Below are 15,895 nucleotides of genomic sequence, written 5' to 3'. Positions count from 1 at the left end.
TTGTTGTCGAAATAAGTCTACACATACTAAGAAAAAAAGTCAAAATATAAGCCCCGCCCACCCGCCCTCTTAATTGTGATGTTTTTTTTTTTTATATTCGTCTAGAGAAGGGGAATTTAAATGCAAAATTCTTATTATTTCTCTCCCTACAAGAAATTACAATGTAAGACATTTTTTGAGCATAGTGTTATTCAAAAAATAATATGTATATTAAGAAAAGGTTAAGCCCCACACCTAACTGCCCAGATCTAAATAGTAATGAAGTTTTCGTTCGTTGGCAGACCTAGGGGCGGAGCCTAATTGCAAATTTCATATTTCCTTACAAAAATTTACCATTTTAAACGTGTGTTTTTCTTAATATACATAGTATTCTTTGACCAACATCATAATCATTTTCAATTTCTTGTAAAGAAATAAGTACTTTGCAGTTAAGCTCGGTCCCCTTGGTTCACGGTGAATAAAAAAAAATCATCACAATTGAAACAGGGCGGGTGGGCGGGCTTACATTTTGCCTTTTTGTTTTAATATGTGTAGACTTCTTTTCACAACATGAAACTTAAAACATGTTTAAAATAGATTTGTATAAGGAAATATCGATTTTGCAATTAGGCTCCTCTCCATATTTCCGTGCAAAAACCATTTTAACCATGTTTTAAGTTTCTTGTTATGAAAAAATGCCTATGTACATTAAGAAAAAAAAAGACAAAATGTAGCCCCGCCTACCCACCCTATCTCAATTCTGATGATTTTTTTTATTCGTTGTAAGCCGAGGGGGAGCTTAATAGTAAAATCCTTATTTTTATAGGAGAAATTACCATGTGAAATATGTTCTTCAGTAATCGTGCTATGCAAAGAAAACTAAATGCATTAATTAAAAAAGAAAACCAAAAGAGTAGTCCCACCCATCCGTCTCGATCTCAACCGTGATGAATTTTTCATTCGTTGTCAGACCGACGGGCGGAGCCTAATTGCAACATCGATTCTTTCTTACAACAATTCACCATTTTAAACATGTTTTACAGCTATTTAAAATATGAGGATTTCGGTAAACAGGTGATTAAATGGCCTGATATTAGTGGGCTCATTTTCTTTATCAAAATCTGATTTTCGTGCAATTAGTGCTGTTGTTGGGGAATATGATTCCCAGTTACCCATGCATTTAAGGGTAACTCAATTGTGAATAAAATTGTGGGTTAGTTATGAAATATGTTTATTTGGAGACTTGTTCTCCTCTTACTTTCTAGCTCGCTAATGGTTTACAATGTTTTTGAAGGGGTGCAGCTTTCCCCTCTACCGCTCACGCCTGCGCAGGGCGAGATGATATCTAACAGCTGTCAACCAGAAAAACCCCGTACTTCAGGGAGTTTTCCTTCAATTGGCAGCACTGCACACTACCACAGTTTGATTGGTTGAAAGCGCAACGTCAACGGGAACGTAACGGCGAAAGTTAAAAGTTGGTCATCTCGAATGGCGTGCCAAATTTCAACAGCAACGTCAACGGATGATATAAACAACACTAAATGTTGCGAAAATATCATTAATTGCTCTGTAACGATGGTCTAGTTCTTCGTAAAATCTATCAAGACATTATTACTTCCCGAGCGTAAGCAAAGGAAGTATTGTAATCGAGTCCGTCGGCCGACTCTCTACTTTTACGTTTTCTCGATCTTTCATGACCCCTAGAAAACGAAGAAATAGGTCTCCCATTTCCGTCTGTCTGTCCGTCTGTCTGCCCTCCCGGATTTTTATTAGACAGATAATCTCCGAAAGTACTGGACCGATTGTTGTGAAATTTTGTAGTTATATTAGGAAAATCATGTAGATGGTAAAACGCTAACCAAAATTTGTCTAATCATCCCCACCACTAATGTGATGAGGTCATTTCATAGTAAATGGGTTTTAAATTGTATAAAATAATATAATCCTAAACATGTAGTTTACGACTCCGAATTGAGTTTTTACCCGAAACATCCAGATTTTTGGAAAAAAAATCAAAATTATAAAACAACATTTTGCAATTTAATTTTGAATCTGCTAATCCGAATGTTTTGAAATGTTGCAGATGTTTTAAGGCTATAAAGAGCATCATAAATCTTTACTCAAAATATATTTGGTTATCCCCTCCAAAAACTTGATGACGTCAGCTCAAAAGTTTGCCAAATAAATCCTATAATAATAATAATAATAATAATAATAATAATAATAATGTCTTTATTGCCCAACAGAATTTCCATTTAGAGGACAAATTAAGTTAAAGTAACAACACAAGAATTAACGAAATAATAAAAATAATAATATGGTAAAACAGTAAATTAAATAAAACTAAATTAAACAATAATGTGATACTTTCAAGCAGTATGTAAATTTTCCTATGTAAAATGTACAAAATTACACATATTAAAAAAAATGTACAAAAATTTTCCTATGTAAAATGTACAAAATATGATGAGTCTGTGCTTGTGATATATCACTCCATTCATATTTTTGAGATTTGCATATACAGGGTGACTCAAAAAAATTAATGAATGCGTAAATTTATTTTACTGATTTACTCAGGAACTACAAAACCGAATACTTTGAAATCTTGAAGGTGTTTTAAAGTTATCATAAGCATGGTAAGTTTTTGATCAAAATGTATTTGCTCATCCCCCCTAAAAAATTTATGACGTCACTACAAAATTTTGCCGAATAAATCCTATCTAAAATGTACAAAATATGGTGAGTCTCTTCTTGTCATTTATCATTCCATTCAAATTTTGTCGATTTCCATATACAGGGTGACTCAAAAAAATTAATAAATGCGTGAATTTATTTTATTGACTTAATCAGGAACTACAAAACCGAATGCTTTAAAATCTTGCAGATGTTTTAAGGTTATAAAGAGCATAATAAGTGTTTAGTAAAAATATTTTTGCTGATCCCCTCCAAAAAATTGATGACGTCAGCTCGAAAGTTTGCCGAATAAATCCTATCTAAACTGTACAAAATATGATGAGTCTGTACTTGTAATTTATCACTCCATTCATATTTTTTGGATGTGCATATACAGGGTGACCCAAAAAGATTAATGAATGGGTAAATGTATTTTATTGATTTAATCAGGAACTCCAGAACCGAATGTTTTGAAATCTTGCAAATGTTTTAAGGTTATAAAGAGCATAATAAATTTTTAGTCAAAATATATTTGGTTATCTTCTACAAAAAACTGATGACGTCAGGTCAAAAGTTTGCCGAATAAATCCTATCTAGAATATACAAAATATGATGAGTCTGTACTTGTAATTTATCATTCCATTCATATTTTTTGAATTTGCATATACCGGGTGACTCAAAAAAAAAAAATGAAATCCACTGCGAAAAAAAAACATAATAGACATGCAGTCGTCACGTTTCCGACAACGAGGGAAGTACTGTCTAAACTCTTTAGACCAATTTTTTTTACTTCCCACGCATAAGCGAAAGAAGTATTATAATCAACTACGTCGGCCGATTCTCTACTTTTCATTTTCTCGACCTTTCATGACCCTAGAGTACGAAGAAATGGGTCTCCCGTTTCCGTCTGTCTATCTGTCCGTCTCTCTGTCTCTCTCTGTGTGTCTGTCTGTCTGTCTGTCCGTCTGTCTGCCGTCCCGATCTTTTTTTTGTATGTTTTTGCAGAGTGATTCTTCTGTAGTAAATAAACAATTACTATTACGGAAAGTAGAATTAGTAGTTTGTTTTTGTATATCACTATTATACTTATAATTTTGATAATTTTATAATTTAATAATTTCTTGTCTTGTATTTTAAAAATATTACAATCCCCATATGCCATTTTACATTACAAATAAAGTTATAAGATGCATTCCAAACCAACTTTTGTAAATTAAGGACATTTTTACACCCTGAAATCGATAAACTAATTAACAAACCATAAAACTGTGTCAGTTTACCGTTAAAAGTGATGTTAAAACTTTTCTCAATATTTTGAAAAATTAGAAAGCGTCATACGTTACAAAATTTTAGAATGGATTACATCTTTAAATTTTTAACAAACTGCAATATTTTATTGCACCTTAATTGCAAACAACAATGCTTTCTTTATTAGAAAATTGAAATATCATCAGAATGAAGAAAGTTATTTGAGGAACGGTCTCTTTTTATGCTTAATATCCTGAAGAAAGACGCATACTGTGAAGAGACAAAGTGAAAGATAAAAATTCCACAAAAAATTTACAGAAACAAAAATGTTATAAATTTTTTGGCAACCATTGCAAAAGTACGTGGTGAAACTTGTCAGTTAACCACTTTTGCTGTAATAATTTGTTCACTGTGAATTAATCCTTAAGTATTGTTAAAAATAAGTTGTTGCGCCAGCAGTGATGCTAACTTTACGGCACACATCTGTACCTACTGGGAATACGCTTCAAGTTGAATAATTGAAACAGCATCTCACTTGTACTCACTGCTTGTACCCAATTTGACAACAAAACTTATCTGCAGGATTTCTGTATTTCCCAATAGATTTTTCTTTTATCGGTTTTGCAACAAGGAAGTGGTACGCACAATGCATATATTTATCAGTTTACATTCGACCTTTGAAAAATGTAATCGTGTTTGCCAAGATATCAGACTTTCCTCATTCCTCATAATTCATAATAAAATAGTTTAAATTTCAAACGCAATCAATGTGGAAAAAATAACAAGCAAAAAATATGTTGCTTCTATCACTAACGGATAACTTAAATATCGCTGTTACTATTTTGTGCATGACAGAATACAAAACCTTGACCTTTAACAAACCTTATGGGAAAGCATTTAATAATTTATGCACTAGTGAAAAATAGCTGCATCAGATGCAATGACCACGTCTATATTTAAATATTGTTTAGAATTATTACTACTTTACTATTAAATTTCAAATAAATGCTCTCAAATTTCAAAATTGATTGATACAACTCTGGATATTTTATAATCCGTTACTTGTCAGCTCAGACTTATTTCTTATGTACATTGTACAGACATAGGAAAAAGACTGATCTGGTTAAATATCATAACGTCCTTAAATGTTGTTACATCAAATTATCATAGGAATCAAAATTTGTGCAAATGCCTTAAACTAACATGAAAAGCAAGTACAGCAATCTGATTGGGAATTCATATTTAAACAAAGCGACAAAAGTCAATGCTCTGTCTTACTGGCATATCATTTTTAAAATTAAATTTTACTGATTTAATGTCATATCAGGTGTAACTTCACTAAAGAAATATTTTTTCCAGTTTTTGGATATTTCTCATTCCTTTAAAAGCATATCCTGAAGCTCTTATAAAGTGTGGGGTGCAGGTACACTCAATTAATATGCTGGTCAAGAAACAACATCAAAAATAAGCGTAGTAAAAACATCGAAGCACTGTACTGTGTTATTTTTATATGGGAAGCAATATCTTTAAGAAAGCACTACATGTACCTCAATCTCAAACAAAGATGTTGGAGGTGTAACAAAAGGTAATTGAATTTTTTTTTAGCTAAAATATTTAAAAATATTAGTTTCTATGGCCCCAAAACATTTTCGTACGCGTAGGGTAATAAAAAACATAATTTACAAATTAGGTGGGAATATTTGTGTGCTTTACAATTCTTTATTAATTGCCTCCTAGTAATTGGATTCAGGCCTGTTGGGAGACCTTACCAAATAATAATTATTATAATAACTGATAAAAAATTGGTCGAAAGTTGTTTCGATAGAACTTCATTCGCTTCTGAAGTACAATGAAACATATCCAGCACCCACAGTCGTCCGTCATCGTTTCTCTGTCATAGTGAACTTTTCTACCTGCGATGGGTACCTGCACCTGTTTAGATTAGTGCCTAATAGATTCATTCGCATTCGTGTAAGCGTTTCGACCAGTTCACTTAAGTTTATGTTTCCGTGTGTTATTGTTTACGATTTAAAAAGGTAATTTTAAAAACCATCCTCTTCTGAAGTGTGCATGTTACGCTACTGACTGACAGTCCGTTGTCAGACTGTGATGACGCACCACTAGTACACTAATTGTTAATTATGACGTTAGAGATTCAAGGAAATTTGATTAAGCGCCTTTGAAATAATCCACAAAATTTGTGATCGTAGGCGCATGTAGGAAGTTCTGGTACGATTATTTAAAAGTCATTTGAGTCGTCAAAGTCGTTTCGTTCAAATTAAAATTTTTGTCAACCAGAGAGAAATGGGTTAAAGGTACGTGTCCACTTGCGAGAAATCGCCTCAAAATCAGCCCTGGAGAGCTCCGAGTCGGATCTAAATCCTAATAACAGAAAAAACAGGCGAATTATTTTAATAATAATTTAAAATAAGACATTGTGAGTTTAATAAAAAAAATTAGATATGCTTAAAAATTGTATATTCAGTATCCTCGTGCCATTTAAAACTTTCCAGCTGATGTCCTTCAAAAGGAAACAGCATCATATTTTGTCGCCTGAGAACTTGTTTGATCCACAGACCGGAGCGCGCTCAGGCCAATGTCGACTCTAACTGCCCATTCACAATGGACATAAGGCATAACAAGTACATAAAGCTTACATAAATACATAAAGTTGAAACGATGGAAAACGTGTACCCCTGTTCACAGTGGACGAACATAATTCGTATGCTTATGAACGTTTTATGTAATCCTTGTGTGCGTACACAAAGTTGAAACAAGTTCAACTTTGTGCAGGAATTATGTCAAAATTATGTTAAAATCTAGGGACTTTTGAATGCTGCTATTGAATTCCCTTTGACAGTTGCCACTTGGCACTTCACACGTTTGATTATATTATATAAATTATAATAAAAGCTTCACACTGCGAGTTTGTTCTGTACTGCGAGTTGTCCAGTTCGAATATGGTATGAAATTGTAGGTTAGATATTTTGATTGACTCAGTTTGAGGTTAGCCGTTTCTATCTTTAGCCGGGAGTTATTCCGTTCTGCGTTTGCGCAGTTTAACAATTCTTACAGAGTTCACTCTGTCCACTGTGAACGTAGATAAGCATAAGCCAGACACAAACCAAAAACGTAAATTATGTTATGCGCTGGTTCTTATGTCTTATGTCCATTGTGAATGGGCAGTAAGCGATCAGAATTTCTGCGAGAAATAATTATTATTTAGATGCTTTTATTTACAAACATAATATCACATCTCACATGTTTCGCTCGATTTTGACATGCAACAATTTTTTTGTTTAAATTAATTCTTCAATTGTGTTTGATACCAACAAAACGTTCTGAATTAGCAATATTAGTGGAACCGTAATCATGCAATAGATTTTTCGGGAAAGTGCAGTTATTTTAGTGTTTTAGAAGCATTGTGTTCTATTTTGTATTAAACATATTTTTAGTCACAATTTTGGTGGTTATTTATTTCTCAATTTTTCTACTTCTCGACTTTTTCTTCGATTTTTTGCTTTTCGGCTTTTCGATTTTTGGATGTTTCGATTTGTTGATTCTACAGTTTTTCGATTTTTCTATTTTACGATATTTTAATTTTTCAATGTTTTAAATTTTAGACATTTAGATTTTTCGATTTTTCTGTTCTTCAATATTTTTTAATTTTTCAAATTTTAACGTTTCTGAATTTCCAGTTTTCCTATTTCTTAATTAATAATCTTTTTTTATTTTCCCATTTTTCCACTTCCCAAAGTTAAAATTTTTCGATTTTTCAGGTTTTTGATTTTTCAAATTTACGATATTTTAATTTTTCAAAGTTTTAAATTTTAGGCTTCTTGATTTTTCGATTTTTCAGTTCTTCAATATTTTTTAATGTTTCAAATTTTGATGTTTCTGAATTTTCAGTTTTCCGATTTTTTAATTAATCTGTTTTTTTATTTTCCTATTTTGCGATTTTTCAGGTTTCTGATTTTTCAATTTTTCGATGTTTTAAGTTTGCGATTTTTCGACTTTGCTTTTTTTCCAATTTTTGGATATTCCGTTCAATTTTGTGATTTTTCAGTTTTTCGATTCTTCAAATTTTTCTTCTATTTTTAAATTTTTCGATATTTCAGTTTTGGGATTTTTTAGTATTTCGACTTTTCGGTTTTTTGAGTTCTGGATTTTTCGATTTCTCGACGTTTTACTTTTTGCCTTTTCAATTTTTGGTTTTTTAAAATTTCAATTTTTGGACCATTTTATACTCGGATTTCTCAATTTTTCAACTTTTCAATTTTAAAAATTTTAGATTTTTCGATTTCTTGAATTTTCAGTTCTTCTATACTTGTTTTTCAATTTTTGAAATTTTTAAATTTTCGATTTTCAAATTTTTAATTTTTCGATTTTCCAATTTTTTAAATTTTCAGGTTTCGATTTTTCGATTTGTTTGATTCTACAGTTTTTCGATTTTTCGATGTTTCAATTCTTCAATATTTTTTAATTTTTCAAATTTGGACGTTTCTGAATTTTCAGTTTTCCGATTTCTTAATATCAATTTATTTTTTTATATTCCCATTTTTCGACTTCCCAAAGTTTCGATTTTTCAGTTTTTCAATTTTTAGATTTTTTAAGTTTGCGATTTTTCGACTTTGCTTTTTTCCCAATGTTTGGATATTTCGTTCAATTTTGTGATTTTTCAGTTTTTCGATTTTCAATTTTTCGATATTTCAGTTTCGGGATTTTTTAGTATTTCGACTTTTCCGATTTTTTGAGTTTTGGATTTTTAGGTTTCTCGACTTTTTACTTTTTGGCTTTTCAATTTTTGGTTTTTTAAAATTTAAATTTTTCGACTGTTTTCAAGTTTTATATTTCGATTTCTCAATTTTTCAACTTCTCGATATTTTAACTTTTTAATTTTGAAAATTTTAGTTTTTTCGATTTCTTAAGTTTTCAGTTCTTCTGTACTTCAGTTTTTCAATTTTCGAAATTTTTAAATTTTCGATTTTCCAATTTTTCGATGCTTCGAAACATAAATAGGTCAAAATCGAAAAGTTAAAAACGGAAAAATTGATAAATCGAGAGATTGAACAATCAAAATAAAAAAATTGAAAAATTAATAGATCGAAAAGTTGAAAATTTGAGAAATCGAAATATGTATAAAACAGTCGAAAAATTGAAAAAAAAACGAAAAACTTAAAATCTGAAAAATAAAAAATCGAAAAATCCAAAAGTCGAAAAGTCCAAGAAACGAAATATTGTAAACTCCCAAAACGGAAAGAAATATCCAAAAATTGAGAAATCAAAAAATTGGAAAATTGAGAAATCCAAAAACGAAAAAAGCAAAGTCGGAAAATCGAAGAATTGAAGAAAATTTTTAGCAACGACAAAATTCGAAAAATTGAAAAATAGAAATAATATTGAAGAAGTGAAAAATCAAAAAAACGAGAAATCTAAAAAGCTAACATTAAACAATTAACATATCGCAGAACTGAAAAGTCGAGAAATTCAAACATAAAAAAATCAAAAAATAAAAATTTAAAAATCCAAAAACTGAAAAAGCGGATAACTGAAAAGTCGAAACATCGAAAAATTGAAAAGCTCAAAAGTCGAAAAACCGAAAAATCCAAAAATCGAAACATCGAGAAATTCATAAACTGAGATATCGTGAATTGAAAAGTCGAAAGCCGAAAAGAAAAGTTAATAATGAAATAATCGAAAAATTTTAAGAAAGAAAAATTGGAAAATGGAATACTTAAAAATTCGGAAAATTGAAAAAGTGAAATATAGATGAACTGAAGATTCGAGATCGAAAAACCTATAATTTTAAAATTGAAAAATTAAAACATCGAAAAGTTGAAAAATTGAGAAATCGAAGTAATAGTCGAAAACTTGAAAAATCTAAAGTTTAACGAACAATTGAAAAGTCAAAAAGTAAAAAATCGAGAAATCAAAAAATCCAGGAGTCCAAAAATCGGAAAGTCGAAAAAACGAAATATTGAAAAAACCCAAAACTGAAAGAAATATCCAAAAATTTGGGAAATAAAAAAAATGGAAAATTCAGAAATCGAAAACTTGAAAAATCGAAAAATGGAACAATGAAGAAGTGAAAAATCGAAACTTTGGGAAGCCGAGAAATGGGAAAATAAAAGAAAGATTACTTACGTCAAAATTTGAAAAATTGAAAAATCGAAATATGTATTTAAAAATCGTACTGAAAATTTGAAGAATGGAAAAATTAAAGAAGCCCAAAATAGAAATATTGAAAAATCGAGAAATCGGAAAGCCGAAAAATCTCAAAAGCGTATTTATAAACCTACGATCAGCTCTAACGAAAGTCGGCTTATAGATAAATCGCTTAGAGTCGAAATGGGCCTGAGTGCGCTCTGGTCTGTAGATCAAACAAGTTCCCAGGCGAGGATTTCATAAAAAATAGTGAACAGGGGCGGATTTACATCATTTTGTAGCGAATTTAACCGGAAGGGTCGAATACAGTACGAAAATATTAACTTCTTTGGGTTTGCACGTCGTCTGTATCCATGTGGATCTCTGACGGCTAAATATTTTTCTATATACAACTTTGAAATTCAGAGAGATTTTAAAATACCACGCGTCGTCTGTGAAAAATTTGAGAATTATGACCTAGTAGGGATTACTTAATACAAAGTGAATAACATTACTTTCCAAGAAAATTAAAATTCTCTATATAACGAATGCAAATACACTAAAGTCAAATAAAAAAAATACTGTTTTCATTGATATGGCATAGATATACTTTGAAAAGGCAATTCATGTTGTGTTGCAAAATCTAATACATAATGTGGTAAATACATTATCTATGAAGAGTTTTTATCCTGAAATAAATATTTTGTCCCATATTATTGCAGAATCAATACATCCTCCAACCGCGTCATAATCTAAAGTCACACCAAGTGGACATATTTAAACGATTCATTTCCGATTTGTACTGCTACCTTCTCTATCCCCGCTTTTCCTGACCCATAAATCACCCATCAGTTACTTAACTGGCTGGGAATTTCAAAACCCCACCTTACTCATTGACGGAAAACCGCACGCAACCCTAACCCTGTTTACGTTTTCGTTCAAAATTTACCTCGGCAGCGCTTCGTCCAGTCCCGACTCTCTCCATCTTCTTCTTTCGGAACTCCCCACCTCTCACCCGTCCAATCGAAATATTCTTGACAGCGGTTCTTGTTTGCACTTGATGTTTGTGGGAATGTGACCCATTTTAAATATGTCGCGCTACACAATTTCAGTCTCTGGCTCGTGCACGAGCAGGGCGGATGGGTGAAACCCACAAAAGACATTGTTCTTTTAACGTCAGATGACGATTTTCGTATTTTATTGGTTATGAGTGGATGTGCATGAGTTGTTCTCAGAACTCTTGTTTACGATTTCTGTGGGTGATAACTGTAAGTGTTTTTTTGTTGCGGCTGTTTAACGTTATTACATGCCTGTTTGTATTTTTTTTAAATAAGTATTTTTCACTGGGTAAGTTTTATTGCTTTTCACTCTATCGCCGGTTTCTCTTTGAATGTGTAGAATTGATTAACACTGATTTGTTACGGAAAAAAGAATAGAGGTACTTAAGTAGTGGTAAGCGAGCTTAATTCAGAAACGAATTTTTCTAAAAGTTGCTGAAAACTTGTTTTGGAATTACGAATTACAGCAGCTCATTCAAATTTAAACAATATTTATTCTGAACATCGTCTAGCAATAACTGTTCAGATACAGTTTAACCCAAATTGAGTGGTCCCAGTTTCGAGATACCTTGGTACCGGTACATTCACACTGTATCCTTCAAGTACTGCGATCGAGTTTTACCATATTAATAAATTAACTACATTTGGATTAGTGCAAACATGTGTGTAGACCTCCATTCTCTTAAATTCCTTATTTGGCGGATTCATTTACGTGTTATAATTACAAATTCGATTTTATTACGTGCTTAGAAGCCAAAGCTTATTCTATTGATTATTATGTATCTGTTCATCGATTAGAAATAAATTGAGAACTGAGTTATGTGGGTCTATTGAATTTTGTGGGTTCACTGGATTACAATTTTTAATTGTTGTTAGTCAATGGTCATTCTCTACCCACTTTGTCGTTATTAATAATTCACAAATAAATTTGTCCATCGAGGTGGTCTCGAAAAATTTTAAGACTGACATTTGGCCATGGCCGTGGCAGTTGGCGGTTTCTCCGAACTTGAAGTTTATTGACATCGACTTGTTTCGATCTTGGTTGGTGGATTTTTGTACACTGATGGCTACCAACTGGTGTTTGTGCGTGCTTTTTTTTGACATTTTAAATATTAGGTCTACTTTAGATGGCCACTGGCCCTTGGAAAGTGTTTACCACTGCTAACAAGTTATCTTAGCACCACAAATAGTGCCACCTACCTCAATACAAACTTTCTACTATATAGTTATTGTTATATACGTACTTACCGTAAGTAATATTGTAACTTTACTTCCTGTTTCACATGTTTGTCAGCACGTGTTTATTTCTCTTGTGCTTGTTTCCCACAATTATTTGTCGAGTAACGTTGTAAAATATTTATCAAATTTAGTAGTAATAAATTAATATTTATTCAGAAATATTGGAAGGAGTGTAATGATAATGAGTGTGCCGCAAACTTTATTTTTAGGCCCTATTAAGAAAGCAAATATTTTGCCGCCTCACAATATTAGTGATGTTCTTCATAACCTACAACTTTGTCTTGCCAGTATATCACTGTCAGTGTTACTTAAAATAACATAAAATGTAAGATTAACACTTGCGCTAGGGAAAAAATTTGCATAAATTCTACTAGTTTACTAAGGGGGAGATTCTCGAAACTCGATAAGGCCTTGCAAGGATCTGCAAATTCAAAACCATAGCAACATGTATTGTTGTTGCATTGTATTTGCAGTTTCGATAGCGATTTGCAAATTATCGGAGTTTCCAGAATCTCCCCCTAAAAGATTTTTTCTACAAGTACTTAAATCTGATTCCTATGTTAATAAATTAAATGTTCCATTTTTTATGCTTCACGATCATGACTTTGTTTTTTAATAGCTTTTAAAGCAGGATATCGCAATGAAGTATTTGTTGACACGTTGCGTTTTTTTAATTATTAGCTATGATTATAAGTGTGATCAAATATATTATTGTACCTATTTTGTCAATAATGTGGAAAATTAGCTTTCCTTAATTCTAAAATATCTTTTCTAAAACCGTAAACGGTAAATAATAATTGTCTCCTTGAAAAAATGCAGTCACGGATGTACGTCATTATGCACTAGTTATGTAAAAAGTTTACCAAAGTTGTCCTTTAAATTTAATTATATCTCTGCAACAAAGAATAATGGGTAAGAAATTTTAATTGCAGAATACATTAATATAAAGTGTTATTTAATATTAATAGTGGTATTTTCGTAATGTGTATTATAATTTAATAATAATGCACTTTTATTTTCGATGGCAACACTACTGACATTCAGCCAAGGCAGATATTTCGGAAGCACTTATTTCAGACCTTGAACATTTCGAAATTTAGTGGGTTGGTTTTTTCCTCTAATTTTTTCTCTGATTCATATTTATCTAGGATGTACGGTAAAGATCCATGTACATACTGTTTATACACTAATTTTTGCATACTTAGGAATCGCAGAACAGGGTCGTATGTCTCTAATCTGTAGTTCTTGGACAATGATACAATAGTTTTTGTCCTTTTATACATGTACTTTGTTGTCTTTCAGAATTATAATAAAATTATTTTACCTCCGCATTTCACCGGTTTATTTGCTGTTAATCTGTCTTGTGCACAATGTTGTATTTTGTAAACACGTATTTTTCATCTGTCGTAAATATCAACGTCTCTTTGACAGATAATTTTCGAAAGTGTCGGGTTGATTGTCGTCAAATTTTATATACAGTACTTGATAAGGGAACACTGATTTTGGCAAATGACATATCCTATAAGAAAATACGGGCGGGTGGGCGGGGCTAGTACTTGCTAACATAAGTCTTATTTTGGCAAATAACATATCCTCTGAGAGCGTAGGGGGCGGGTGGGCGGGCCTAGTACTTGGCAAGATAAGACTAATTTTGGCAAATGATATATCCTCTAAGAAAATACGGGTGGGTGGGCGGGGTTAGTACTTGCTAACATAAGTTTTATTTTGGTAAATGACATATCCTCTGCGAACAGTGGAAATTTGCAATTTAACACCTTTAAATTTCGCAAGTTTTTAGAAGAATAATAGGGGCAACATTAGTTTTATCTTAACAAATACTAGCCCCGCCCACCCGCCCTCCATTCTGTCAGAGCTATGATGTTTGCCAAAATAAGACTTATCTTAACAAGTACTAGCAAGTACTACCTTCTGAGAAAATAAAGGGCGGGTGGGCGGGGCTAGTATTTGTTAACATAAATCTTGTTTTGGCAAATGACATCCTCTGAGAATGTAGGGGGCGGGTGGGCGGGCTTAATATATATTTTAGGAATATCGTGTAGATGGTAAAACACTAACCAAACTTTGTGTGATTATCCCCATCCACACTGTAATGACGTCACCTTAAAATTTTGCTTAGTAAACGCCATTTCAATTTTATAAAGTATCGTTATCCTGTAATACCTAAGGTCAATTTTTACTTCCCGAGCATAAGTAAGCTAAGGAAGGATAGTAATCGAGTCCATTGAACGAATGCTCACTTTTTTACTAACTCTAAAGTACTCTCCCGTTTCTGTCTGTCTGTCTGTCTGGTGTCTGTATCCATTTTTATTAGACACGTAATCTCTGAAACGCTGGCTGGACCGATTGTTGTCAAACTTTGTATGTATGTTAGAAATTTTATGTAGATGGTGACCAAAATTTTGCTGAGTTTTTCCCTAACAGTCAAAATTTTTGCAAAACATAATGCACTGTGAAATAACAGTTTACCATCAGCATAAGGCATTCCGGTCGTAGCCTTTCGTTTTTTTTCTCGCATTGTGTATTATCTATGTTTGTGACGTCATAACAAATTTTTTATTGATGAAATTACCCCACTTTCTCAAAAAGGTGAGAATGTAATACCTTTTCGGGGGCGCCAAATATCTTTTTATTAATCTTAAACCTTCCCGGAGGTCCCAACTCTCTTTTTTAAAAATGTAAAACCTTCTCGGAGGCGCCAAATGTCTTTTTTAAAAATGTAAAACTTTCTCGGGTGCAACAAATATGTTTTTTTTAAGAATGTGAAACCTTCTCAGGAGTCCCAACTGTCTTTTTTAAAAATGTAAAGTCTTCTAGGGGGCCCCAAATGGCTTTTTTTTAATGTAGGATCTTCTCGGGGCTCCTAATTATCTTTTTTAAAAATATGAAACCTTCTCGGGGCGCCAAATGTCTTTTTGTTAATGAGAAACCTTCTGGGAGGTTCCAATTGTCTTTTTTAAAAATGTGAAACCTTCTCGGGGGCACCAAATGTCGTTTTTTAAGAATGTGAAAGCTTTTGGGGGGTACCAACTGTCTTTTTTAAAAATGTAAAATCTTCCCGGAGGCCCCAAATGTCTTTTTTTTAATGTGAAACCTTCTCGGGAGTCCTAATTATCTTTTTTAAAAATACAAAACCTTCTCGGGGGGCGTCAATTATTTTTTTTTTTTAATGTGTAACCTTCTTGGGGGTCCCAATTGTCTTTTTTAAAAATGGAAAACCTTTGCGGGGCCCTCAAATGTGTTTTTTAAAATGTAAAACCTTCTCGGGGGCGCCAAATGTCTTTTTTTAAGAATGCGAAACCTTCTCGGGAGTCCCAACTGTCTTTTTTAAAAATGTAAAACCTTCTCGGAGGCGCCAAATGTCTTTTTTTAAGAATGCGAAACCTTCTCGGGAGTCCCAACTCTCTTTTTTAAAAATGTAAAACCTTCTCGGGGGGGCCAAATGTCTTTTTTAAAAATGTAAAACTTTCCCAGGGGCGCCAAATGTTTTTTTTTTTAGAATGTGAAACCTTGTCGGGGATCCCAACTGTCTTTTT

General features: G+C 32.3%; 1 protein-coding gene across 4 annotated transcripts in view; it reads left to right on the top strand.

Moving 5' to 3' along the window:
* Positions 1–11,100: 11,100 nt before the first annotated feature.
* Positions 11,101–15,895, top strand: part of LOC135127987 (sphingomyelin phosphodiesterase) — a 28,368-nt gene continuing 23,573 nt past the window's right edge. For 2 of the 4 annotated variants that reach the window (XM_064054744.1, XM_064054747.1), the window contains exon 1: positions 11,101–11,312. The gene's annotated coding sequence lies outside the window, so the exon portion shown is untranslated. Of the gene's footprint in view, positions 11,313–11,372; positions 11,392–15,895 lie in introns of those variants that run through there. The other 2 variants (XM_064054746.1, XM_064054745.1) reach the window with 2 other exon arrangements.

The sequence above is a fragment of the Zophobas morio genome, unplaced genomic scaffold, assembly GCF_036711695.1.
Source record: "Zophobas morio isolate AGI-343-1 ecotype UQ-CSIRO unplaced genomic scaffold, CSIRO_AGI_Zmor_V1 ptg000012l, whole genome shotgun sequence".
NCBI lineage: Eukaryota > Metazoa > Arthropoda > Insecta > Coleoptera > Tenebrionidae > Zophobas > Zophobas morio.
This window is presented reverse-complemented; position numbering and strand designations above follow the sequence as displayed.